Source organism: Aythya ferina, assembly GCF_964211825.1.
Source record: "Aythya ferina genome assembly, chromosome: 8".
Taxonomy (NCBI): domain Eukaryota; kingdom Metazoa; phylum Chordata; class Aves; order Anseriformes; family Anatidae; genus Aythya; species Aythya ferina.
The window spans coordinates 17,331,650-17,356,693 of record NC_140304.1 but is presented as its reverse complement, the minus strand read 5'-3'; the positions used below and the strand labels follow the sequence as shown (position 1 = coordinate 17,356,693).

The window sequence follows — 25,044 nt, the reverse complement described above, 5'->3', positions numbered from 1 at the left end:
TTTGGCCAATAACTTCATTTTTTTAGCAGTGAATCTGCCCTTTGCCACAATCAACACAACTGATAGGTGAGCAATGATCTTAAGTATGCATTTTATGGTAGTTCTGCCAGACTGAAATAACACCAAACTTTGAAAGGTACTTCATTACTCTAATGTGTAATCTCAAATCCTTTAAGGAAATGGTAAAAGAAAAAAAAATGCATAAGTATACAATGTTTTATAATTTAAGTAGTTTACATTTTTTCATTCAGACATCTTTTTCAAAGTGCACCACTTTAAGAGGGTTGGATTTTTTCACTGTATGTTTGTTTACAAGACACCCAGAGAAAAGCCAGAAAGGTTAAAGGCTAGAATCTCTAGCCTTGCTTTCAATCCACAGTGTGCCTTTATTATCTGCTTTCTACCATTAAACCCAATCCCAATGTTTAGAAGTGAGGGCGGAGACAAATACAACCCTGAATTTCTTGCATTTATTTCAGCTGTGACCTTAATATTCAGTATTTCTTCAAAGAGAGGAGGTGTTTTCAGGGAATCAATCTGAATCCATTGTCATAAGCTTTACACAATAAGCGGTACTGGCATCTAGTCTTTGTATTAAACAATCGCTTCCAATCGAAAAAAGGCTTTTCAAGTTGTTTGTGTTGTGTTGTTTGAGAACTTTGTATTGTGCCCTTCCGTATCGCGAATGCTTTTTTTAAAAAAATTAAATTTTTTTGCATTACAATTCTATGAACTGTTCTTTTATTTCCTAAATGAGATGTTGCATTTAATGCAAAGCTCAGGAGTTTGCTTCCAGCTATCTGTATCAATGTGCCTAGTAGGCATGTCTGCTTCAGGAAGGTGTGGAAAAAATGGATACTCTGCTCTTCCATTTTCAATGCAGTTCTCATGCGCTGGGCCAGGAGAGAAACTCTTGTGTGAATTAGAACTAAACTTTTGTCTTAATCACAGAATCACTGCAAGTCTCTCAGTTTGATTTTTGGGGAGCTGGGTAAATACAGAATACAGCCTGGACTTGTACTGACAGAAGTGGGAAAGCAATGATTCTCTTCCCAGCTTGTTTTTTTCTCCCCCCCAAAAAATGCTGCATGTAGTGAGCCATGCATATGTTTTAAGTATTGTGTATTCTGTGAGTTTGAGGTTCTAGCATCTCTTGAAACACAAGATGGTACCTGATAGTGTGGTTTTTGTTTGTTTGTTTGTTTGTTTGTTTGTTTGTTTTGGTGGTGGTAAACTATGGTTTGGCTCTTCTGTTTTGAAAAGAAGGAGGCAAAAATAAACAAACCATGCAGGTGATGTTACATGTTCAAGTGCTAGCTGTGTATCTTTCAAAATAAGAACCTTCCTAGCCAGTTTTACAGACTTATCTCTATTTCTTCTTGGAGGTCAAATTAAATAACTAATAAAAAATGACACGCAGCTTACTTTCTTGGATGGTGATAGCAGTACTAAAATCAACAAATCTTCTTTCAGCTGTTGTTTCAGGCTTCTTCAGATCCATATATTCTGTCTTCATGGGAATTTATATGTATTCTAATGCCTTTGGTAGACTTGCATCATCATTGGTATATAGACTTACCATCTTCAGAATGAGAGTCGAAGTTCTCTCTGTAATCACTTACAATTAAATCTTTCCCTCTTCCCTTTCCACCCCAATAAATGTTGGGGTTATAGAGGGCAATATGGGACCAACTGAAGTAGAATCTACTAGTAGGCACCTGATCCCAAATCCTGAAATCAGAAGGCAGTGCATGGCATCCTATGGATTGCATATCAAAGATTTTATGGAGCTCTGGCTATTTCTAGAGATCACTAATTGCCCAAGTTCTTACTTTATTCAGCCTTATTGACTGAACAAGTTCCTCAAATGCCCAATCATGGCAATTTGTTTCCCAGAGAGTGGTACAGGCTTTATTGTAGTGCTTGAGGCTTTCTGGAACAATGCTGGATGTTTTACGGTGGAATGGTTTCAGACAAGGTTCAGTTTCGCTTTCCTGATCAGCCATATTTTAATCAATGGATACCAATGTGTTTAAACTAGCACTGAACATTTAAGTTGTGTTTTTAGCTTTGATTTGTTCTTTTTTGTTTGTTCCCTAGGGTTGAGCTCTGCACTTCAGATACCCTTCACACCCAATGGGAGAATTTGTATATCTTAGTTGAGATCTAGGATATTGAAGGGGTCCCTTTCACTCACAGCAGTAAACTAAGGGGTTTCCAGCTCCTCAGATCACTTGCTCTGGGGCTCTCTGTGTGTAGGGTATTTGGGGGAGTGGCGTGAATAGTTCTGTATGTTTTCCAGCTAGCATCAAAATGGTTCCAATCTGGCTGTTTCTGCCAGCTAAAAGCAGGAGCTGTCACTGCAGCATACTGTTTAGTTCCTAGTGGAGGCTGTTGGCAGTAGCTTGTGCATCTCAGAAGGCGAATTTCAATTGAGATGCAGAGACTGCAGCTTGCTTGCTGTCATGATGAAATTGGCAGCTAATGTGGACTGGCAACAGAGGGGGGATTGTAGCTGACAGATAGGAAGCATCAAGCAGTAATACTACAGTACTGTGCGCTTGTAGGACATGGCAATGTTGCTGGAATTCCTGTGTCTGGAGAGGCGCCGTCCTGGCGTTACACGAAGAGTTTGGCCCTGTCCTCTGCTGCCAGGACGCGTAGGTGATGGAGGGGGCAGTAGCAGCCCGCTCCAGGGCTGGACTGGCTTCTGAAAGGGCTTAGGCAGTAACTCAGTTCAGTGTGTTTATTAATTGAGCTGTTATGCTTCTGTCTTGTTGCTTCCTTATGTTCCTCCACTTATGTGAATATATCTGTTCTTTGTCCTACCTCTTATAACTTTCAATCCATTTTCATTATATTTTGTACCACAGTGTGCTGCTCTTTGCTAAGCGACAGATAAAACTTCCTTTGTCTTTTCCACTCATACTTTCATATCTGTCCATTGCAGAACAAATGCTCTTGTGAAAATACTCTGTAAAGCAACTAACAGAATTAGTATTTGAAAAGTGTGCAAGGATGAAAGCTGTCTGTAGTGGAGGTCTGTAGAAATGCCAGTCACTGCGAACTCACTGCAGTCTCAGTAGCAGCAAAACATTAATTATTTTGCTAGTTCTCTGCTCTTTTAACAAGCTGAATTATCTTGCTACAGTCTGATAGGCACCAAAGTCAATAGCAAAATGGGATAAGGACAAAACCTCCTATTGTGATGGTTGCTTAGGGTGCAGCTTTGCACTTGCTTGCGAAGTAATCATGCTTTGCTGCTGCTCCTTATACATGTAGTACTTTCTTACAACCAAATGGTAATGCCCTCTGTGGGTGAGCTATAATGCACATATGTATCTGGCTTCAGGGGCATGCACATTGAATCTGGATCTAGTATTAAGCATGTCTAGCACACAGTAATATACTGAATATGTTCTTTTATTTTAATAATATCTTTAAGATATTAATGAAGTGGAAAGTATAAGCATAAAAGATACTTAAAACTTATCAAGAATTCATAAATAGCATGTCTTGAAATAATCCCATTGGATGACACATGCTCAGTTACCTCGGCTGCAATGGTTGCATAAAACTTTAGGAATATGAGGAGAAAGCAATCAGACCAATCAAGGTGTGCAACCTGTGATAGTTGGTTGTAAAGCAAGATGCTTCTACTCCTGAATCAGTTCCTTATTCTGGCTGGTGAGAGACACAGCCTGTTTTTATTCAAAGCAGTCTGTCTTGTTACAAAAAACACATGAAGTAACTTGATAGCTATGCAGGGATTTACTCTGTAAGGTGCTGAGTTTTTGAGTAACTGCTCATGTGAATGAGCTTGACTCCTACCCAAAGTCAGTGGGAGTTCAGGGTATTCATACTACTTCAAATAACCCTTGTTATTCTCCAAGATGCCTTGATAAAAGGAGCTTGTAAAACAATGATTTGTTTTCTGTCTGTTCTGTGGGTATAAATCGTAACACATGCATGAAAAGGAAATGGGGAACAGTTATCTCTTTTTAAAAATGGCTAGAAACAAGCAACAATGTCAAAGGCAAGGACACATGAATCTTATTTGTTTTAAATCTCTCTTCATGCCAAGTGTGTGTGGTTTTGCTAGCTTGAGAAATAAATCAACTAACTAGTCTTAACTGATAGCATTCTTCCCTGCATTGGTTCAGAGGAAACTTTGATATACTTTAGGTACAAACTCAGTTCTAAATTCACTGAGTTTTAACTATAGCTGCGTATTTTTCTGGATTTAATAATTTTAGTGGTTTATGAAGAAGGAATGATTTTCTGCTCATTTACATGGATATATCAAGAGTATAAGCACAGCATTGTATGCAGTGGGTGAAGGAATATGAAATTCTCCATCAAGGTTCTAGTTTCTCTAGGCTACAATACAGTTACGTTATGTACGTTAAAAATGGAGGCTTTTAAGTTTAGCTCACAAATAAAAATTAATAGTAAGTGGTACTTCAGATATTTTGATGAAAAGCTCTGCATGTTTTATGCTGCCCTCACTTAGTTCTTAATATATCAAAGATGTTTATGTTGGAAATGCACAACTGTCAGTGAGAAGCTGGAGCAATGGGCAGACGGGGAAGAAGAAAAAGCACGGGAACTGAGTGTACTCAAGTCAGCAATGTAACAGCAAATAGTGCATGACAAGCTGTCTTTTAAGACTTCAGGCTTAATCAGTCAAGATCTCAGTCATTTGCTTCACTTGGAGTATTGCTCTAGTACCTTGCAGACTCAAGAAAACAGAACTAGAGGATAGGACAAGTCAAGGTTCAGGGATCTTCCTTCACTGGAAAAAGCCATCACCTTTTCTTTAAAGGAAAACAACAAAGTCGTGATGCAGAAGTCTAGTATGTTCAATAAGGCTTTGAGTTCGTTCCTTCAAATTGCGATATCCCTTTTGAATTTTTCAGAATTCTCTATTTAAGGAAAACCTGTGTGCAAGTTGATTTCAACCCTGCCTTTTCTCTGTAATGGTCCATTCTTGAGTGAGTTTTAGTGTTAGTTATAATTGCATAGGACAAAGGAATCCCTTACAGCTTCTAGGTGTCAGTGAAAGTCATCTTTGTGCCTAGGTAAACAGTGATCTGGTTTCTGTGTCAAGGGCAGGGAGATGCTAATCACTGTGGCTTCTGAGTCCAGCTGCTGCTTACTTCACCTGCTTACTTCACGCTTGTGCTGCACAAGAGAAGGAGCTGGGAGGGGCACAATAGGACTGATTATTTTGGTGGCTGTGCCAGTTCATGTGAGTTTTGATTGTTTGTAGGTAGAACTGTAACCTAAGTAGCGTAGACTCCAAGTATAGAACGTTGAGTAAAAAACAACCAGACTGGGAGGCAAACTCAGTACTTCTCTGGAAGTTGTGCCTGGTACACATTGTAGGAACCGAACTGGCAAAGAATGGTGGGGGTGGGTGGAGGGGAATTCTGTTTGGAGAGGAAAGCTTTAAAGGGCTGAGTCCCTCCCGATGTGAGCATTTCTCAGTTTGCATTCTTAGCATGCAGTTAGCTAATGGCTTTATTTTTGCCATCTTCATAAGATTAAACCAGTAGCTTCTTTATTTAACACTACCCAAGTCCATAGGTCAATGGGAAGGGAGTAACACTTACTTTAATTCTTTCTCAGCCAAAGTAATATGCTACAAAGTCAGAGAGCTTTAGCATGAGCTGTACATGCTGATATTGGATTGGATTGCTAGTAAAGTGTGGGACGTGCATCCTGCACAGCTAGTGACCTGATGCATTTGGATATGCTAAGTAATGTCTTTGCCTTTCCCTCCCAAATGCTACATGTGCTGAGAATATAACCAGCTGAGAGGTTATACCTTGAGGAACACTCACAAAAGGATTGTAGGTATTTACAAATACTTGCACAACCATATAAGGTATGCGTGTATAACTGTTTATTAAAATTCGAAAATTAAGCTGCTAGGTAAGAGTTCAGAAGTAATCAGCAATACCCAGAAAATTAAAACAACTGTTTGCAGAGAAACTGTGTGCATATTTACTTTGTGCTCTTGCTTGTTAGCAATTTGTTTTTCACTTGTTTCATTTTTAAATCCCTTATTAAATTACAGATTCTTTTGTTTATAAATGTTATTTACTGCATAAAGCATTTCATTGTAAAACTTCGTCCTACCTGTGCTTTATGCAGCCAGAGGCATAGCTTGCTCTTTGTCTCCCTCTGTCGGCACTATCTCATGACTGAATTGGTACAGTAGGATGCTTCCAGGCATGGACGATCTCATTGAAAAGACAGTTTTTAAAATATTTTAGTAAATTCAATGCAAATAATAATTTAAGAAGATCCAAATTATAAGTTTCTGAAATATGAATACAGAACAATGTATTTCTGAATCTTTCTGAAATTTGGATGTAAACACACCCCAGATTTCAAGTTGCTGCAGTATGGAGCAAAACCATTTGTGGGACACAGCAGCACCAGTTCATCTTCATGCTGCCAGTTAACCACTGTGCGCAAAGCAAATGCAATACCCAAATAGCTGAAAAAAACCTGTTATGTATTTGAGTATCAAGATGTGTATTTTCAGTTTACTTTTTGTTGGCAGGTTGTCTTTACTCTGTTTTGATGTTGATTAGTGCAAGCTGAGAATTAAACAGTGATATTAAGATGTATGTTAAGCTCTATAAATAGAGTTGTATTAAATGTGTAAATTCTCCAAAAAATGGGAAAAGTCATTTTCCATTGGGAAACAGCTACCTTTAATTTGTGAGGAACTAGATTTTCTCCCTACTTCAAATCCATGTCACAGTTGTTGCGGGTAAGCATACTACTCACGTTTCCTTTTGCTGTAAAGTCAGTATGCTACTCTGCTGTGTTATTAGTGTGGAGTGTCTTCTCCTTCCCAATCCTTTCTTTAACTTTTTTTCCTGAAAATCTGCTGTTTCCTTGGTATGCTTGGAATGGCTTTCCTGAGAAGAGTGTTTTTCTTCGTTTCTTTTGAAGTAGTAGGGAAATAGAGTACTTGTTATTTTGAAACTGTGGCTAAGATCTGAGTAACTTCCAAAGAAATCTGTCTTATGGACTTCTTAATATTTATTATGAATGTGCAGCATAAAATACTGTACATGATTTTTCAAACATAATTAAGCAGTCCTGTTATGCAGAATGGATGAGATTGAAAAAACAAGTGTATACATTGCTGATGTCCAGTATTTATGTTTAACTACTTTCTGTTAGATCCAATATTTTTCCAGATTATTACTAATAGGTTATTTCTGGTAAGAAACAGAAGCATTCCGTTGCTGTCTTGCTTATTTACAGGAAGTCACAGTTACCTCCTCCTGCTTCATTTCTGTGTTTTGGAAAATGTATTTAATCCACCAGTTTCATGTCAAGTCTCTTCCTTAACTGACTCCTCACCCTTGATATTCTTCTAAAACTATACCACAGTGTCTGTCTCTGGGGACCGCTTTGTCCAGTCCTCTCACTGAGTGCATTTTTCTCTCATAGTTGCAGCCATTGTACAGCTGAAGGCATCTGTGCACCATTGTTCTGTATTCAAATATATCTGTGCATGCATAATTTATGCTATGTAGCAGCTTTTCTGGGCTCATTGTTTCAGCTGGGGGTTTCTGTTCCATCAAAGGGACATGCAATTACTCATCTGCCTGAGGAGGATGAATGGTTTTCTGTGCCAGCTTCAGTGAAATTTTTGGCTAGCTGCTTGCAGAAACATTTTGCTGTAATCGTGTCACCAGGTATCCCCAGACTAGTCACTAGAGGTCAACATTATCATCTCCTAATAGAGCATTAACTCACACAATTAAAAGGCAGTGTCTGGTAGCAGTTCATGCTTCTGTATGTTAGATGTTCATGACAGGATGTTACTGATTCTGCCACTTCTCGAGGTTAAGAGAAAGCGTAAAGACAGGAGACAGTCATTTCTTACAGTGTGGGCTTTTTAAGGATAGCAGGAGCAAGGAGGGGTGGGGGGGAGCTGAAGGCTGTTGCTTATTTGAGCCTGAGGTTGCTTTTGGTGAGTGCTTTGGAACAGTGACAAAGGCAACAGGGCAGAGCAGTGAAGAAGACTGTTTTTCTGAGGCCGTTGCTGTGTGTCAGATTTGTGGGGTCTCCCAGCTAACACATGTAGCCGGGGATCCCGTTCAGCACAATGCCAGCATCATAAGAACTCCTGGGGATCCCAAAAGCAGAAGTGTTCTTTGCATTCCTTCTTTAAGATTTTTTTTTTTTTTTTTTTTTTACTGTTTCTAGCTTGGAAAAGCATGCAGGCTCTTTCTGAAGTCTCTGACTTACTGCTCCATAACTGGATGAAGTTAAGAAAATTGAAATCAGAGAGGAAGAGCCCAGAACTGCATCATTTAACAAGCAGCGGAAAGAAGCCTAGCCTACAGATCAGTGTCCCTGAAGATTTCCTCATAGTTAGAGTATTTAGAAGTGACCTCCCTCTTCCAGATTTTCTGCTGTGTTCTGATCTTGCAGGCTTTTTCTTGGCTGGAGGACTTGCAGGATCTTTGTCCCCTACATATCCAGTTGCATATTTTCATGCAACTCAAAGGAAATCAGTTTTTTTGAGATTTCTATTCTGTTGTTGCATCTGTTTGAAATCAACTAGTACACTCAGTATTTATTAAGGGGATGACACAAATCACATTATTTTAATGCTTTTTTTGTTACCTCATTTTCTATGAGAATATGATATAAATAGTCTTCATCTTAAGAAATCTGCAGAAACTGTCTGTTATGAATGCAGTATTCTCTGGGCTAAATCATCCACTCCACATCTAATGAATTGTGGAAGAGGTAGAAGAATGCAACATTTTTCAGAGAACATGGATTAGAGTTTCAGGTGTGCATCTCTGTATACAAAATCTGTTTTTGACTTAAAACTTTCCCTGGTAGGTCTAAGAAGAACACTGAGGGAGAAGGGAGGACTGACCTGCCTAAAAAGGCAAAGAATGAGGTTGCCTGAGTGGCCCTGAGTGTAATTTTCAAGGACTTACCTAGGCAGGGTTTTTGTTGCTGTTCCTTTTATTGTAAAGTTGCTCATAATTTACTGTGTTCCTGTTACACCACATAAAAGTGTGGTGTTCCTGAAAAATTTATGGAACTTAAGCTGGCATTTCTTACACTGGAAGGAAAAGAACAAAAACAGTACTTTACAAACACTTTTTTGTTATAGTTGTTTTTTTCCTAATTGTAGTCAAGAGACTTGCCAGGAGTGGGAATGCAAACTGCCCTCCGTTCTAACCGGGGTGCTGTGCCCTGCTTTCTCATTCTTAGCTAATGCACCTCTGCTGCTTCTGGGCCATAAGCTATGCCGTGGGCTGTGCCAGGCAGTGCTTCCAGCTCATCCGGACTAGCTCAGGATCTTTGCGTGGTGGTGCCTTGAATGGGGGGAGTTGCACAGGCATGAGGATACTGAAGTCTGTGCCAGAGAGATGCTGTGGATGTGATGGCAAAGCAGAGGTGCTGGTGGGAGAAATGTTTGTTCCTATTTTCTGGTGCATCACCTTTGGTAGACTGACACCTGTGTTTCTTCTGAATGCAGGTCTGGGGGAGGGCTGTTTAGCTGTCATATGATGCTGTTGCAGGGCTAAGCTGAAATTCCCTGCATAGTTTGAGCTGGCACAAACTGATGGCACAGCAGAGGGAGGTAGCCCTGCTGCCCTCTTTCCGCTCCCTCCTATATCTGCAACTATTTCTGCAGCTGTGTAGGCTATGTGTGTGTGCATGGGTAAGCTAAATAGGCCTGAGGCAGAAGCCAAAGCACTCACATCTGCTATATCCATGCTGCAAGTTGTGATGTTGTCCACAGCACAACCCTGGCCCAGTTAACATCCTTTGCAGCTGCATGCAAGCGTGGCTCTGGTTGGCACAGGCCAGCTGGTAGTTTGATTTTAGTCCTGGTGGTGGCAATAAGGGAGTTTAACTGTGTGGGCACAGGCTGTTCTTGGCAATACATAGATATGAAAAGTAACTGTAGTATCATGTCACTGTTTGCTATTTAAACATCAATAAGCTTTCCGTAACTGGTTGCATATCCTTGGACTCCTGTAAGTGGGTTTTCATATTCCTGCTTCTCTCTGTGTGGATCCAAAAAGTAACAACAGAAAAACAGGCATCTTTGTATATGGTGAAAAGACCATCAGAAATTGTAGTATGCAAGCACTGTGCAGTAAGCATGAAGTCACCTGGATTTGATGCTTCACAATCACAGAATCGTCTAGGTTGGAAGAGACCTCCAAGATCACCTAGTCCAACCTCTGACCTAATACGAACAAGTCCTCCACTAAACCATATCACTAAGACTTGATTCCTTATTAGAAGTTGCAATCTTTACTCACCAGTAGTCAGCTTCAGGACCTGAGCTGCACTTGATAAAGCTGAGAAGCAAATATTTCCGGGGTGGAAAATGTACTAGATTTACACACCTCTGAGACTGACCTTATTTGAAAGTAAGATTCCCTCCAGCTTGTTGGAGCAGAGGTTTCTTGAAGGAAGAGAGCAGAAGGCTTGAACTGGGAGGTTTGTATTCGTTATATCCAGAGGCCACACTTCTGCTCATGCTGTGTGGTACTTTTCTTTGACAGTGCTCTGCTTCGCCGCCACTTCAGAGTAGTTTCGAGTCAGCATGAATCAAGGCATCAGAACGGCTTTCTTCATGAACCTGAATGGACATGTCTCCTCTTGCTTTTGCACCCCCAGATGCACTATTCTTCTTTCCTTTCAGAACTGCAGAGTTCACCTGTTTATATAGCATTATTGCCTCTGTCCTCATATCTAACAACCACCAGTTACTCCTTTATTGTTGCTGGATGGAAGCATTTACGTAGAGCTCTTAACAGTGAGTTCAAGCTAAAAATGGATTTGATTTCATAAGATGAAGTCACGGACAGCTAACATCTTATGCTGAGATCATTTTGTACTGTTTTATTTCATGGTTTGCTTTTGACATAAAGGCTTCCTGTTACTCTGGTAAAATATGCTTTCTTCATTCTTCTTTTCACAAACTAAAATAGCCTTGTAGTGCAGAGACCATTGGCGTTACCTTTGTTCCCTGGTTCTGCTTGTATTCTACACAATCTCCGGGAAACAGTCCTATTCCTGGAAATCCATCACATTCCACACAGTTGTGTGGCCTCGCTGATGGTGTTCTTCAACTGCTTAAAATGATTCAGTGGAGCTTCCATTTGTGTTTGGGATTCCTGGAAGGTTTGTCATATACAGTGCTCTAAAAATGCCATACAGCAGTTAAAGCCAGACATAGAGACTGAACTGTGCATTTTTCTTAAATTGTTACTAGCCAATCTAAAGGGGAAGTTGTCTACTGCGTAGTCTGCTGGCTATTAAAGGTCTCCAGTACAAACACATCTGTAGCCTTTTGCTGAGCAAAGAGTCATCTTACTGTATACAGCCCAATCAGCAGCTAGCTTGGATTCATCTCCTTATGTTTGTGGTATAAGAAGCAATCCTCTCTCTCATCTCAGCTGCATGCAGGCTTGTTTCAGTAAGCATACATGTGTGCATCCACATACACACAGCCTGAACTCTAAATACTTCAGTGTGATAGTTGTTCATACAGATACAAACTTCTGGCAGTGTAACCTGGACTGTTTGGACAGCTCTGCAAATTGCATCCACCAGGAACGTTAACAGCTGTGAGAAGGGAAGAACGAAGCCTTTGGACTGCACGCTTTCAACTGTGTGAATGGCTCGTAGCCAGAGCCCAGAGGACTGAAAAGCACTTCTAGAAGTAAAGACAGACTCGAACGTGCATTTGCTGAAGTAGCTGAATCAGGTGTAGTTCCAGTGGCGAGCCAACCTTTAACAACCTGGAGAAAGTGAAAATGAAAAAGAAGCTGCGTGCCTTGTGTATGGTAACTGAATGGTTGGACTGGCTGTTCGAGTTGTCCACAGGTTGCTGTAATTGATGCCCACTCATGTCAGAAGGCCGTTACAAGTTCCCTAATGCTGCTCACTTTCCTGTGCAGTCACCCTCTTCAGAGACTGCCCACTGGGGCTTTTTCACCAAAGAAGTCCTGAAGCAATGATGTATCCTGTCATTTGGGTTGGTTTCCTCCTGAAGAAGCGTGAAATAGGCAGAGCTGAAATTGTGAACTTAAGTTCTGTTTTTTTCCTAAGAGTTGGATTCAAGTTGATTTGTTGTAAAGTACAAGGCTCAAAACTGCAATTGAAAAACAAGAGAGGGAAGAACACCTCTTTACCATATGCGCTGAAATAAGGGCAAGTCTGAACATTAAGAGTTGGAGTGGGGTCAGATGCATTCCATGTAAGCAACTGTCAGTGATGAACAAGCCCAAGGCCCAGGACAGGATGTATGCTGGCTTCCTCTGTTGAAGTAGTGTTGGCCTGGACCTGTGTCATATGTAGGCAGCAAAGCATGCATCCGTTCATCCGGTGCGAGGGCCTCGTCTAATGACGCAGGAAAACGTTGGGACCTGTCTTCTGCTGTTACACTACTGATTTGAAGAATCGCTGGCATCCAGCTAGCGTGATGGCGAGGTTTTCATTCTGTTGTGCCTCCTTTGGCAGCAGGACGGCCTGAGAGCTGTGCTTCCACACTGTGCCAGAACATAATTTTAGTGCCTAGTATCTCAGTGGCATTATAAATCCAAGATGTGATTGCTTTTATCTGACCTGACACTTCTGCATCCCATGCAGAATCCCATGGCTCTTAGAGCTCCTGAGCTCACAGAGAAACCACCAAAAAAAACTTCACGTTTTGTTCCTTATTAGCTATGTCTGTATCAGCTAATCACCTTTGCAGGTAAATTGACTAGCTCATCCCCAGTCTACCAAGCCTTCTCCCCGTCAGGCACCAAATTTCAAGGAATCATTTAGTCATGTGTTTTTTTTTTTTCTCAGTGTTGATCTGTTCCAGCGATTAACACAAAGCATTGTTTATTTGAAGTTTAGGCAGCCAAGATTGCTGCTATATTTTAGTACTTTCTAATTCTGAGAGTCTGTTCTAATCCTGACCCTTTCCTGGCTAATAAGCATACCATATGTCTGATTACTCAAGTTCCCATGCAAAATAGGAAATTAAAAATTCCAGATGATCAATAAACATTTCTTTTTGTTTATTTTGAGGTGTCTTTTAAAATACCACAAACGTTTAGGGACCTGTTTCTCAAATGTTCACTCCGTCATTGTTAGATGCGTAAGATGATATTTTCATTAAGCGCACGCTGTTTGTTTTTAATTTGATTTATTGACACAGATTTGCTAGCAGTAAAAGATCTGCAAATAACTGTTGAAAGAGAGTGGACAAAAAGATGAGTAGTTTGGCAGTGGAATTTCATGGGGGGGGGAGGACATAGGGAAAAAAATCCAAGCTGAGGTCTAATGACAAGAAAAAAATTGGTTCATCTTTGAGAGATCCAAGCACAAAGCATGATGCAGAGTATACCATAACTGCCAGTTTGTTACCTCTTTCCATGATGTAAACCAGGGGAGTGTGCCATGGAGCCAGTGATTCAGTCCCATACGGCATCACAACCAGGATACCAGTCAGGGTATGTCACCGTTCTGACAAACAGACACTCCCCTTTAAGTCGAGCTGTTCTGTACTAATTTATATTCTATGCATTAATTTGGTTACAAGCAGGCTGGCAGTGTGAGCATCGTGGTTTGGCTTCTGTGAGGGATAGGAGGCTGTTGAGGAAACCAAGTATAAGAGAGAAGTGATCACCTGAGTTAAGCTATCTGATGTATGAATGAGGGTAAGAGAAGGTGCCCATAGAGGAAAAGAAAAAAAGCCAGTATGTATGTGAGACCACCTAGAGCAGTTTAGCAGGGAGTGTCAGAGGGGGCAGGACCTCAGGCAGCCAAAGGTGTCACGACTGCCCCAGCTACCCCTCATCCTAAAATCCTCCCCCAGAAGATGTCCTTGCTCCTGCTTGCTTATTCAGTCATGCCAATGAAGATGCACTGGTAGTAATAAAACCAGCCACTGTTTGGATAGCAGTGTTTAGCAATTATAAAGTGCTGCTTCTGAGCTCTGATTGCTGGGCTCCATCCCTCCTGCCTTGTGTGAGCTACCCCCCTCACTGCGTCACCTCTAAAATTAGATGATAACATGCTGCATCCTGTGAAGCACGTGGCTTGGTGGCTTAGAGCTGCAGTAGGTGTACTGAGCGTAGCTGCACGGCTCCCCACTTAAGAAGTTTGCAGACGGATCACTGAAGAAAACTTAACAAACAGAAGCCTAACAGAGGTAAAGCGCCTTTCAAATCCAGGAGCTCCAGTTCAGCCAAAGGTCAGAAAACGGGAGTTAGTCCTATTTCTTTTGGCATGTCTTCTGCTCTCTGTTTTCTGAACAATACAAGGTACATGCTGTCAATACAGCACTTCACAGAGAACTAGTTAGGCTGAATTCTTCCCTGCTATAATTGTACTGCTTTCGTTGTAATTGTAGCAGTGCTGAATGTGGCTCCTCTGTACTTAGGAACAACAAAAGCGTCCATGAGATTAAAAATCCTTTGTGTTTTCCTTCTGATTAAAGTGGCTGTTAATATATGAAATAAAAAACAAAAATGTTGCAGGCTTAAGAAATGGTAGCATACTACTCACCTTGCTCTGAAGCTTTGCTTCTCCTACCTGGATTCAATCCATAGCATCCACGTGATCTATTTTAAAAGTCTGCATTTCCAGGACATTGCTGTTGTTTAAGCATATGGTGGTGTAAAATCAAAATCGTGTTTCAAAAACATTGCTGTGGAGGGAGAGGGGTTAAAATGTAAATCTGGAGAACAAAGTAGAGGAAAAGATAAACTGACAAACTTCAAGTAGCTGAGAAGCACTTGAGCTGTCAGAGCATGCAGCTTGGACGCGAGTTAAATCACAAGTAATTTTTCAGTACTTTGTCTGAAAGCAATTTAGCATTCTGTGTTAGCAGATTATGCTGTTTTCAACAGTTGTTGGAAAGAGATGACTGATGGAAAGCATTTTCATTGTGGGTCTGTTTCCAAGTATAGTCAAAGCTCTTGCACTCTGGCCTCTGTTCTCTTGCCCCAGTTTCTCTCCTGAGGCTGAGGGGAGATGGGATCTGCCAAGCTCTGAGTGTCACCATCCCTTGTCCCCAATTTCAGGGCTGCTCTTGGGAGCCAAGAGGCTTGGGGATTTTGAGGGGGAATAGGAACTGTGGGGCAGTATCCCTGCAGATGCTGTGCTGGCGCTGTGCACCTTGACCCTGGATCACGCCAAGGGGTCAGCCCATGGGTAGCTGCATGGGGTGAGTGCTGACGGTGCCGGCTGTCCCTGCAGCCGGCTGGTCGGCTGTGGGTTTAACTCGGCGCAAACCAGCGCTGCACTGTTTTTTTTTTGCAGTGTAAATGCTGTGAGGCAGCACACAGTAGCAGCAATAACACTTCCGGAATTTGTAAAATATGAATGATAGAATAGGCCAATTGACAAAAAAGGCAAATACACAAAGTCTGCAGCAATGGCATTTCTTAGGTGGCCTGTCCCACATTCCTTCAGTGTCAATGGAAACCAAAGAGGCTATCTGAAATCAAAGCAAGCAAAAACTTGCCGTCACACAAGTGGTTGAATCCAGTTTCATTGTGGTAGAAATGATGCTTTCAGTAAAATAAAGACACTGAAAGGACTTCAGGCTTCAACTGCCTGGATGGCCTTAAAACAATGGGGGAACTTTCCAAATAAAGTACACATTTTTTTGCAGGTAGCAAAGGAGTGTTTAATTTCAGATGTGAATTTTGGGCCTTCTCCCACCAAGAGCTCGCGCAGCAGAAGTGCACTAAGCCTCCAACCCACTGGGTGTAATTATCCGTGGACTGTCTTTTCTGTTGCAGTATCAGTGACCTTGCCTGTGATTATTCTTCTTGGGGAAGTTTAGCTCAACCCTCAGAGTACATCAGCAACTCCGAACAAAAATAGCCCAAAAGTCCACAACAGGAAACGTTAACAATGGCAGGATTACTGGCCACCATGTCACTGTGAAATAAATGAGCAACCGAGAGGGACTTCAGGGAAAAGCAGCAATGTGATTAGGTAACGGGAGGGACTGGCTTATGAGAAAAGATTAAATGAGCTAAGTGATGACGAAAGGGTGAACAGAACAACTGCAGATGGCTGAAAGAAGAAACCATCCAGGACAGGGAGGGATTCTCTTAAGCTGCTGCCAGGAGTTAAGAGTAATGGAAAGAAACCAATAAAAAGAAAATGAATGCAGCAGTCACGGTAACGGTTTCTTTAGCTCAAAAAAAGAAACCCAGTGCATTTGTCCGTATGGAAATCTTGCTCATTTGTTTTAATCTTCTGCCATATCCCCCGGTGCCTGGGGACAAGCATTAAAATTATATAATGGTGAATTACTGCGGAAATCTTTTAGGCAGGCGGCTCCACAGGGCCAGAAGTGGGTTGTGCCAGCTTCAGCCCCTTGGTTCTTGAGGTTCCTCAGAAAACACAGCCCAACCGGGGGCTTCTGCCAAGGGAAGCAGCTCTGCGCAGCAAAGCACTTAACTAAACGCATCGGTCGGGTGATGAGCTGAACTTCCACTGCTACACATCACATCAGCGGCTCCCAGATGAGGAACCTACGCCTGCCCTCAGCAGCCCCTGGAGCAGATGGCTCAGAAGGACGCGAAGCCAGAGCTGCCTGCAGCAGTCCCTCGGTCCACATCCTGATCCAGTTAGTGTTTGTGCAGTAAGACAGCTGGGATGCCTCATGGCCTATTTGTTTCCATTAACTCCCCCCAGGGGGTTATATATTTTGAGTTTCTCCGTGTTTACATATTTGCGTGTCCCTGAGGGCATACACACGCTATCCCTAAGGCTCGGGGCAAGTCATCGGAGGAAAAGGAAGCACCTCCCTCTGATGCTGAGCCCGGCCCGGCCCGGCTCTGCCAGAGCCGTGACTCTGCCCTGGCAGCGCCGGGCACCCGTCCCTCGCAGCAGCAGCCTGCAGTGCGCGCCTCGGGAGGCGCCGGCTGCAAGTTTGTGTTTCCAATTGTCACCCTCCGAGGCGCTTGGCCGCCGGCAGCGCGCTGCCAGCCCGCTCTCCTCGCAGCCTTTCCAGGCCGCCCCGCCGGAGGCCGAGGCCTCGCCCGGCTCCCCCCGCCGCCACCCGCCCCGCGGCCGGACCCCTCCCGCCCGCCCCGCGCCGGGACCCGGCGCCGCCGCGGGCCGCCCCCAGGGAGGCGCCGGCTGCCCCTGCCCGGCGCGGCCCCCTCCCGGGGCCCGGGGCGGAGCGCGGCCGGGCCCGAGGGGGCTGCGCTGCCCGGCGCGGCCCCGCCGCGGGCTGGAGACGTGGCCCCGCGGCGGCGAAGGCGGAGCGCGGCTGCCGGCGGCCTCCCCGCCCCGCCCGGCCCCGCCCGGCCCGGCCCTGCCCTGCCCGGCCCGCTCGGCTCGGCTCGGCTCCGCACCGCTCCGCTCCGCACCGCGGCGTGAGCGCCCGGCCGCCGCCCGTGACCCCGCGCCGAGGCGGCAGGCAGGTAGGCCCCGCGGCGCCGGGAGTGGGCTCCGGGAGGCTCCGTGCCCCGGGCCCGCCGCTGCGCGGGGGCGGCCCCGGGGAGATGCCGAGCCCCGGCGGCTCCGCGCTGCCCGCCCCGGGACGGGGCAGCCCCGGAGGGCGGCTGCGGGGGACCCCGGCCGCCGGCTCGTCCCCCGCGGCTCAGGCAGCGGGGCCCCGGGGGGGTGCTGGGGGCTCGCGGCCCGCCCCAGCCCGCCGGGGGCACGGAGCGGGGGCGTCCCGGTGCCGCTGCACCGGCTGCGGGCAGCGCAGCCCCGCCTCGCCTCGCCCTGCCCTAGCGGGTGCTCGCCAGCAGCCGCTGCAGCTCGCCGGGGAGAGTTGGCCGAGCGCGGTGAGAGGCTGGGCAAGGCTGCGGGATGCATCGGGTGGGGTTTCGTCGGGACGAAAACGCGTGGAAGCGGGGAATGTGCAGAGATGAGGTGCGGCCCGGTGGGGTTTTGCTGTCTCTTGCTCCGGGGTCGGGCGCGGGGTCGCTGGGCGGCGGGGTCTCGCCACGCACGTGTGCCGATCGCTGCCGGCAGCGCCGCAGCCCCGCGGGGGTCCGGAGGAGAGCCCGCGGGGGCAGGGGGCTGCCTTGCGAGGTGGCGGGGGAAGGAGAAAAGATGGCAGTGCGGGGAAAACGGGAAAAACGCCTTCGCTGTTCAGCCGAGGGGGCGCGTCCCCCCTCCCCCCTGCGATTTCAGAGCCGCTTTTACTTTTCTTTCTGGCGCGGTGGAAGCAGTGCGGGGGCAGCGCTCCCGTTCTCGTTGTTTCCCGGAGCCGGGCCCAGCAGCGCTCCCGGCCCCGCGACCTGGCCCCGGGTTCCCGGCACCTCGCCTGTGCCCAGGGCTGCCGGCGAGGCGCAGCAGCCCGCGCAGAGCACCTGTGGTTTCTGAATCATTTCCTTTTCCAGTTGCACTCTGAGTTTGCTAAAACGTGTGGCAGCGGTGATGCCGCTTTCCTCCCGTCTGGGTAGTCACAGGCCCTGCTGTTGGTTTTACAGTAATAACACCGTTCTGTGGTGGCTTTTTTTTTTTTTTTTTTTTTTTTTAATTGCTCGTTTACTGTTGGAATAACTTTCAAGAAGAAACTTTCTGACAGAAACCCTGAAAATCCATTACTTTGTGTGCCCAGCATCAGCCGCAGCCAGCGCTGGCTGCCGGAGAGGACCAGCACTGGAGACTCCTGAGCTCCACAGAAGTTCCTCGCTTCAGCGCCCGGCGCTATCAGGCAGCCGGATCCCGCAACAGCCCGGGCTGCTTCCTGCGGCGGGGCCGCCACCTGGGGCTGGAGGCCCCCCGTAAGGGCTCTGCCCGTGAGTGGGGCAGCGTCACAGCTGGTGGCAGGGAGGTGAAATGGCATCGGGGTCACCCGAGTGACCGCAGGGTCCGAAACAAAATGGGCCGGAGGCTGTTGGGAGCAGCAGTTCCCCTGATTGTCCGTTGACCTCTTAGCATTGATTCAAGTGGCCCCGATTTGTTGCCAAAAAGGCATTTCCCAGCCCAAGCCTCTTTGAATGCTGCAGGAAGTGAAAAATCTCCAATGGTACTCCAAACAATTCACAATAGCAGGAGCTAGAGTTTAATTTTACAGGCTTTTTTTTCCATCTTGAGAAAACTGAGTGAAAAGATCCTGTCCTTGCTGCCGGGGAGCTGTGAAGGGCAGCGGAGGAGGGCGTGTGGTAAAGAACCGCCTGAAGAGGAAATGTTGTACGTCAGGGAAAAAAGACAGGAACTCCAAAATACTTCCCCCAAAATCTTAGTACAGCAAAGAAGCCTCTCTCTTTCCGAAACAGTTTGTCAGGAGACTGTTAGCCAGTGTTGGATTTTACGTGTTTGACATAATGGAAACTTTTCCCTCTGCTTCATCCCTGAGCTGTGCTCCCATCGGTTCTATGCAACCCAGCGCTGGTGCAAGCTCAAGCCATAGCACGATGGCTTTGGTTGGGTTCTGTGCTCCTGAGACCTCTGTCCCCTGAGGAAGATGGGAGGTTTGGTTCACTCCCTGGGCAGATGTGACAGTGCCGTTTGCTGTGTCGCTTCCCACTGCAGCAGAGGGCAGGCCTAGTGCTGCCCCCTCCCCAGGCAGGCACAACATCTCAGGCTGCCTGCGAGGCTGGCGCCCCAGGCTCAGCCTTCCCACACCACGCTCCTTTGGTGCCTGATGCAGTGGCTGGTCAGGCACGGGACAGACCCTACAGCTGCATCATCTGGAGACTCGAAGCTTGGATCGGGATGGTGGGGTTTTTCTCTGTTTTTTGTGTTGTTTTTATTTTATTTTTATTTTATTTTTATTTTATTTTTATTTTATTTTTATTTTATTTTTATTTTATTTTTATTTTATTTTTATTTTATTTTTATTTTATTTTTATTTTATTTTTATTTTATTTTTATTTTATTTTTATTTTTATTTTATTTTATTTTTTCCAGTGTGGAGGTTGTGTCAGCTGTTTCCATAAAGGGCTGATTTGCAATCAAGTGTTTGATCGGGTAGGTAGGGCAGTGCCATGTATGTGCTTTGTGTGTTTTCTAATCGTTTGGGAGAATCCCGCTTTAAGCTGGAGTTCTGGGTTCTTCTTGGCTGTGTTATCTCAGATAAGCTCGTAGTAATGTGCAGGGTCTGCTTCTTGGTGTGTCAGTGGTGAGAGAAATGCCCCCTGCAGGGCAGCATGCCGCAGCTCTCCTGGAAAGTTGCTGGCACTGCTGCTGGGGTGAGTGTGGAGATCCCCAGGGTCTGAACCAGAACGGGTGGCAGAGCCTGCTCCTGCAGAGTGATATAAAAGGCATGTTTCTTTCTGTTGGAGTCAACTTTCAACTTTTCCATTGACCCTTAGGCAAGCAGCACCGGGCCTTGTATACCAACTTCAAATTCTGGACTAAAGGATGCTCTGCTGAAAACACCGAGACACCAGCCCACGTTTCCCTTCAGTGGCGACAGCACCCAGTGACTTTGTGTTGATGGGAATCCAAAATTCAACAAGCCAGCAATGAGACTGCTAACGTGCTGAGAACACTTCAAGTTTTGTCTGCTCACCATTGGAAACAAGGTAGGAGCTCGGACTGCATGCTTGCTCTGGAGCTGGCAGTGAAGCAGAGCACAGGTTGGGTGCTGCTCTGTGGGGGGCTGACACGTGCCGGCTTCACATTGCCCTGCGGCAGCTCGGGACCACGGGTTGCTGTAAGGAAGCAGTTCGGTGCTCTGAGAGAGTGCTGCCAGTGTGCATGCCTGAGCAGTAGTCCCAGTGGCAGGCCGCTCTCATGCGAGCACACAGGGCGAAGTGGGTGTTCGTGGATGGTATTGTCAGAAAGGGCCCCGCATGCCGCAGCCGGGTCTGAGCCCCGTGTGATGGCTTTGATCTGGCGAAGCTGGGGCTCAGTGGATACAGCCTTTTGTTCTGTGGGGCACCAGTGGGCCTTCTGATGGAGTGTGTTTCGAGCTAATCCCTCCAGTGGGCCACGGCTGGGCGCTGCTCTGAAAACGTCTGGTAAAGAATTTAGGCAGGTAGCTCTGGTTTTCCAAACCTTGGTTTGTGATCTTTAAAAGTCTTCCTGCGTGAGTAGCAAGTCAGGTTCTGTAGCTGTTCATGCTTACCTTTGAGCGTGCAAGGATCATACCATGCTTGACTTTCTATATGTTAGTCTTTCCATTTTTTCAGGAGTGCGGGTGGGACTGAGCTGTGTTTTCATTGTTGGAGATTTTTGTCACAAAGGATGGTTAGGGGGTAGGAAAATGCATCAGCTGTGCTTCAGAGCTGAGAATACCCACATGTTTATTTGGGCGTTTGGGGATTCGTGTTTTACGAGACTATTGCAAAGTTTAGAAAGCTCTCTTGTGTAGCATGCGAGCAGGAGCAGAAAAGATCCCTTATGCGAAGTAGTCTCACAAATCATGAAAGCAGCATTTCTTTAATGTTTTTGGCTCAATCACTGCATAAAAAGTTTTTAACTAACTTTTCAGATGGTTGAGCTGCTTAGGCTCAGAATGGACCCTTTGTGCTTCATGTCCCAATTAGGAATTAACTTTTAATTATATCATCTGAACATTTTTTATTCTCAGCACTTGTTTTAGCCTGGAGTCCCTGAATATTCCTTTGACAATGACTGTCACTAGTTTATGTAATATTCTCTATCCTATGACATGGTTCCTGTCTTCATTATCTGAGTGTATCAGTAAGTGTTTGTGGAAAGCCTGCTGTAGCTTCGATTAAAACTTGATCAGCATTTCCTTTTCTCGGTCATTCAGACGTATTTCAGCAGTACTAAAATAGTACTTTCTGGATAGTTTCTTGCTCTTGGGGTTGCTGTTAAAGGTTTTCACATGCATTAAGAACGTTTTGCAGCTCTGGAAAGAGGGGCCTAGCCTTGAGTGATAGCCCTGATAAACTAAGAATGTGACTGTCAAAGCCAAAAAGTGGAGAGTATCACATGGAAATATACAGAGTTCACTTTTCTTTAAATTTGGACAAAGAGTTCAGCAAAGCTAGACCTCCACACAGTGCTGTGGTACAAAAGAGCTGCTATCAATTCCACTGAGATTTTATCTGGCAGAATCTGGCCCTGGACATTTTTTTTGTCTTCAGTCCAGCCAAACAGAAGTCAAAGAGCTGCTGACAATAGGAAGTATTCTTGGTGTGTAATGCATGAAAAAGGACTGAGGCTCAATTAAAACAACAAGGGTATTGTATGGGATGCTGTCGCCAAGGCGGCGCTTACTGGATGTGTAGGTGGAAATTGCAGTATATACTTTGATGCGCAATTATTAAAGTCGCTTGCTCATTACATTCTTCAGGTATGCTCCGAGCTCTGGATTCGGGGCTGGGAGTGGCTCCCCAGGCACCGCAGCAGGGACAGGGAGGTCACTGTCGCCTCTGAACCCGCAGTGCTGGCTGCGGGCGTTGGGCAGGGCATGGGCTGTAGGGCCACCAAACTGGGCGCAGGAATAACGCATCCTACGGGTTGGCTGTGTTTTGTCCGCTCCCCGCGTGGCAGCCTAACAGCGGCTGTGGTTACGTGTAGCATCAGCGCAGCTCTGGTGGCTCTGCCGAGGAGTTTGGGCTTGCTGTGAGTTCAGACTCAATCACTTGCAGAGACATGGAAAAAGCAATATATTGTGATTTTGTATTCACCCCTCCCAGTAAAGGCAGTAGGCACCTTTCTGCTTGCAGCTGGAGGCACGGCAGGGTGATGTGGCGTGCCCAAGGCAGGGAGTCCATGGCCAAGTCTGATGGGAGGCCTGACTCATGCTCTGTCCTTCCTTCTGGCCAGGTTTCCTTGCCAGCCTCACCCCCGAGAAGACAAATGTCAAGTGGTTTGTTTGATGATACAGTAAACATATGTCTCTTAAAAATAACTTGTTTGGATGCAAATGGATTGTTTTTAATGACTTTCCAGTTCCTTAACGTGGGATTTATGTTTAAGCAACAGCATCATTTGTTTGTATCTCTTCCAAATGATGGTATTTCTTCCTATGAAAACCTCTGATATGATCAACAGAACAAAAAGTAGCCCATCATGTTTGAAGAAATGGCAACGTGCGACCTTTTTGCTGTATTTCCAAATACTCAGTTTTCAAAGAAATTTTTCCAACCCCTATTTCCCCCTCACCTCCTCCCCCCCCCCCCAAAAAAAAAAAAAAAAGGCAGTTTTTATTTTATTTTACAGGAAACACCAATGGCTGGAGGGCCTGACAGGGGACACTAGTTTCCTGAAATGCTTCAAAGCCAGGGAGATATTACTAGTAGAGGTATTACTGTATGTTACATGGGAGCAGACCATTGCTGGACATCTCGGTCAGTGCAAACAGATAGCAAGGTAATTACCAGAGCTCAGTATCAGGGTAGTTCAGGTACTGTTCCACCACACGTACGATTTCTGTAAGAACTCAGATAAAGGCACAGCATCAAACTCTTGGGAATTAGGAGTTGCTAATTCCAGCCCTTATCATCTTATTGCCCCCTTAGCCTAATCAGTGCTGTTTCAGACTGGAGGCCTTGTCCATGGGCCCGCTTTTGGTCTCCTCCCAGTTAGGTGACGAAGTGGAGAGGGTTCATTATCTAAGTCTGCAGTGCCAGCACAAGCAGTGCCAGGAGCTGTGGGGGACTCCAGGGCAAGCTGTGGAGACAAGGATCAGCCTTTGTAGCTGCCACAACCAGCAGACATGCAAAACCACAGTTTCCAAGGTTTATAAATTAAAATTAGTCAGCTGTGGGCAGCTGTTTACAGTGCAGTAAAAAAATGCTTCCCCAATACACAGGCCAAATTTTGGGTTACAGGGGTCTGGAAAGTTCAAAATAAAAAGACAGCAAGTTCTGTAACATGCATAGTCTAGTGCTGTTCCCCTAAGCCTGTTTCTAGAAGTGGTTAGAACAATTTTTGGTGCCACCTGAAAAGTGGCTTGACAGTATTTCTGTGGAGCAGTGACCACTTACAGCCAGCTGCAGGGTGCTGGGGATTCGTGATACCAGTTCCATGTGCCCTAGGGCTCAGCAAGTCCCTGCCACCAAGTCACAAGCTCATCGCTTCCTGTAATTGCTGTGGCCTCTGTTACATATGTGCTGTGCTCTGTTCCTTTAATGAAGATGAATATGCTATAAATCATGTATGGGAACCAGCCCAGAGACCTACTTGCAGTGGTATTCCCAAAAGCCATTTCATAATTTATCCTAACACATGCAATATATTTAAATCAGCAAGGAGAGCTAGTTTTACCCAGCCCAATGCTTTCCCCACTTGATAGATCTCTGATATGAAGGACTGCACAGTCCCAGTCTGAGTTTTCTCTTGTGGAAACCCATCTCTGCCAGCGGCTCGGGGCCATGGCTGTGGTGCCCAGGGCTGGGCTTAGCCTTTGTGGGTGCTTTAGGAGGTGGTGGTGCCGGTCTTCTGCCCGAGGTGGGGTCGATGCAATGGTGGGGAAATATGGTTCAGTGTCAGCTGGCAAATAATACTCACATCTTTTCTGATTAGTTTAAGAGATATCACCACGTTCTTGTGCTTCCTCATTCTAAACTTCACTGTTTCTGCAATTTTACCGCTCTCCTAGTGCTGTGTTCCTCCTCCTTTTGCCCTCTGGCCTGCTATTTACACCCTGCCCTAACTGAATTGGTGCAACTTTGACATTAGCTGCCTGCCCAGTGCTCAGGGGCCCTGACTGTGGTGCGAGGCTTTGTATGTTACCTAAAACAAGCCATGGATGACAGCCATTGCCTGGGGGCACAGCAACGTGGTTGAATACCTACTGGAAGAGTAAGACAGCAGTAAGAGTAAGACAGCTTGCCTTCTGGGGAATGATGTCTGTAGCCTGACAAACACAGCGCTGCCAAGCCCCAGTCTCTCACATACAGCACAGCAAGCAGCCGTGCCACCACCATTTTGTCAGATGGTGGGTTGGGTTGGGCCCAAAGCATGGGGCATGTCTTCAGGCTTTGCTCAGCAAGGATGTGGTAGCTGGGATGGTGGCAGCAGGCCTTGCTGCTCAGCAGCTTTCTCAGCAGTCTGGAGGTCGTCCTTCCCCTCACGGCCAGGCCGGTCCCCAGCCTGAGGACGGTGAGGGAGGGACAGCAG

At 45.7% G+C, this 25,044-nt stretch overlaps 2 protein-coding genes across 6 annotated transcripts in view; one reads left to right on the top strand and one right to left on the bottom strand.

The window, feature by feature from the left end:
• Positions 1 to 25,044, bottom strand: part of LOC311440447 (uncharacterized protein) — a 378,092-nt gene that overhangs the window by 32,274 nt on the left and 320,774 nt on the right. The gene's annotated exons all lie outside the window — the stretch shown is intronic.
• The window catches only part of LRRC8C (leucine rich repeat containing 8 VRAC subunit C), a 29,743-nt gene continuing 12,715 nt past the window's right edge, over positions 8,017 to 25,044 (top strand). Inside the window, exons 1-3 of one of the 5 annotated variants that reach the window (XM_084527377.1) lie at positions 17,199 to 17,465; positions 19,912 to 19,971; positions 20,316 to 20,528. The gene's annotated coding sequence lies outside the window, so the exon portion shown is untranslated. Of the gene's footprint in view, positions 14,270 to 17,198; positions 17,466 to 17,547; positions 17,923 to 19,911; positions 19,972 to 20,315; positions 20,529 to 25,044 lie in introns of those variants that run through there. The other 4 variants (XM_084527378.1, XM_084527376.1, XM_084527380.1 and 1 more) reach the window with 4 other exon arrangements.